Here is a 2782-nt window from a genome sequence, read left to right on the forward strand (position 1 = left end):
CCAGAGAGATTGTGCCCAAGTAATGGTTAAGCCAGAATTTCAATTTTGGTCTATTTGTACCAACAGTCCATATGGTTATTCATGGTGTTATACTACCTTACTGTTCAGCTCACAATGGCTGATAATTAAGTTGGGAATTGATGGCTCATTTCTCATTTTACTCCACGTTTATATGACTGGTCCATGTGTGAAGATAAGCGCACCTGAGCTCAGTTCTCATAACAGCAGCGAGCATTCATTTCTCATTAGCAGGAATAACTAGTATCATATTTTTATAGTCATAAAACTATTCTTTCACATCTAATAGTCACATCCTATCTCAGTGGAAATTTTGCTGCTTGGTTTGGGTGTCTTGCCTTCTATATATTCCTCATATGATTGTCTTGCATGTCTTAGATACAGCATTCTGTACATTTAGCCATCTTTCAGTTTCATAATACTCAGCACATTCTCTACTTCTTGTTTATTTCATACCTTACTGTAAAATCAAATGTGTGAAAACGCATAAGCACAGGAATAAGGACAATGTACTGTATTCAATTGTGTGGACTGGCAATTGGTATTAAATTGCACATTAAATCTCACTTGTGTTTTCACAGAAAATTTATTTATACTGAGAAATCAGCTGTGAATGAATTAGACTTAGAGAAAGGATATAATGAAGGTCTGTAAAAACAGATGGGTGTTATTTTGCCACCCATTGAATGTTCTTCATTCAATTCTAATCACGTATTCCTTTAAAAAAAATAAATATTATGAGTTTTATTAAAAAGTGAATTCAATCTAAATTAATATGTATTAACTTTAAAACATTAGTATTTTAGTTGACATTGAAATACACTTTGTTTTGGGCTTTATATAGAATATTGATCCTACTATAGAGAGATGCTGTGCTGTGATCAACTTTGAAAGAAAGTGGTGAAAATCCAGAAAAGCAGTTAGGAAAAATGATGCTGAATGAATGCAACATCAGCAGTAGCACAAATGCTGCCTATTGGAAGGAAGGCCCTTGGGAGGCTTTTCTAGTTTATACACTAATAATTTTAGGTAATCAACCAATACTTTGATTATTCTTGTTGTAAGATGAAGATGATAATAAAGGACTTATCCCATAGGAAAACTTTGGAGAAAACTTTATTATTCTGAAAGATTTTATAATCATATGTAGCAAAAATTTTTGAATATTGATAATGTTGATAAACTAAGTTTAGAAATAAAAATAATACAGTAATAGCCAACCAAATATTGCAGTCCCTTTGACGAATGTATCTAGTAGATTTATCTATGGCCAGTTATTAGACATAAAAATATTCTATTTAAGAAGTAGAAATATTTTTTTCAAGCCAACATAAAGAAGTGAAAAACCAACAATTTCTACTAGAGACTGTGAGTAGGGTTCTTGTAAATATTACTCTTCTTCAAGTAGTAACTTATTTCTTTATTTAGGTATCAGAGATTTAACGCATGCCTTTGTTGTGTACTATTATGAAAGATTAGAGTACAGATAAACAGAATTACATCTTAGTCATAGGAGTTTATTATAATTTGGAGGGTATAAGCATCACCTTTTCAGATAAAACTGGAATCTTTATAAATGAAAGCTGCTTAGGCTTCTGAGATTGAAGCAAACTGTACTACTCTCATTTGTAGAATGATAAAACCACTGGAGAAAAATTGATATAAAATTTTTCATATGTTCAACAATATGAATTGTTAATAGAAGCAAATAAATTAAATTTCATATATTCAAAACAAACATTATACATTAAAACATAAGGTACATCTATTGTCAAACATTTAAAGGTTTACAAATATTTTGACACTCTAAGCTTAGAAAGTATATGGTTCATAGTAAGTGGTTAAAACGTTTTTTAACTTGTATTCAAATTACATTGATGTTTATTTTTCAGTATAGATTTTTAATAAATGAGGTTAAAAAATTAAAGTATTCTCTTTCCCAGAGCAATTTTACTTTAGTCTTAGATCTCAACTTTAAAAAAGAACTTGACATAAAAATTATATTAATAATTCATGGACTATATTAATGGCTGATTTAAAACTTTAACAAGTTGATGTTACAAAACTGTCAAAAACGTAACAGCCTCTGCCTTCTTTAATTTCAACTGCTTCTGATGAAGCGTAGGGAAATGCCTTATTGGTGTGCAATGTTACCAATTATCTGACAGAGCCAGAGTGTATTTCCAGCTAATCAGAAATAAGAGTGCAGAATTAAATCTCCTGTGTGAAAGTCATCATTTACATATTTATGATTCAAAAATGATAATAAGGCTAATGAGAAACTCACATACAGTCTTTAAAAGTCAAGTCAATCTTACAGCTAATTTCCAACAGATAAAACTCCTAATACTTGGTTGTCGAAAGCTGACCTCTGTTGATGACAGTTTAGTTTAATTAAACATTGCAATTATTTGTGTGGAATTACCCATACCTTATATAAAGAAGTTTGTTTTTAAGCTGTCATTCTTTGGGTTAAGAGTGAGATACAAGGTTAATGGAAATGGCTGTAACGCAAGCTTACACACATATAATGCATTAGGGAAAATGGTGATAATATATGCTTGCATTTTATAAATATAACCCCAACCCTACTTTATACACATCTGGGAGTACTAGAAAGGAGGTGACTAGTTGTACACATAGTTGATGAAGATTCTTTAACGCTTTTAAGGGTTTGGAATTGTGTATTGTGTATACATTTCTGAGTTGAGACAGTATATTATATGCTATGATTATGCTCATTAAATGGTACTATCTTCAGAAA

Source organism: Otolemur garnettii, unplaced genomic scaffold (genome assembly GCF_000181295.1).
Source record: "Otolemur garnettii isolate 467f Iridium unplaced genomic scaffold, OtoGar3 scaffold00006, whole genome shotgun sequence".
NCBI classification, from domain to species: domain Eukaryota; kingdom Metazoa; phylum Chordata; class Mammalia; order Primates; family Galagidae; genus Otolemur; species Otolemur garnettii.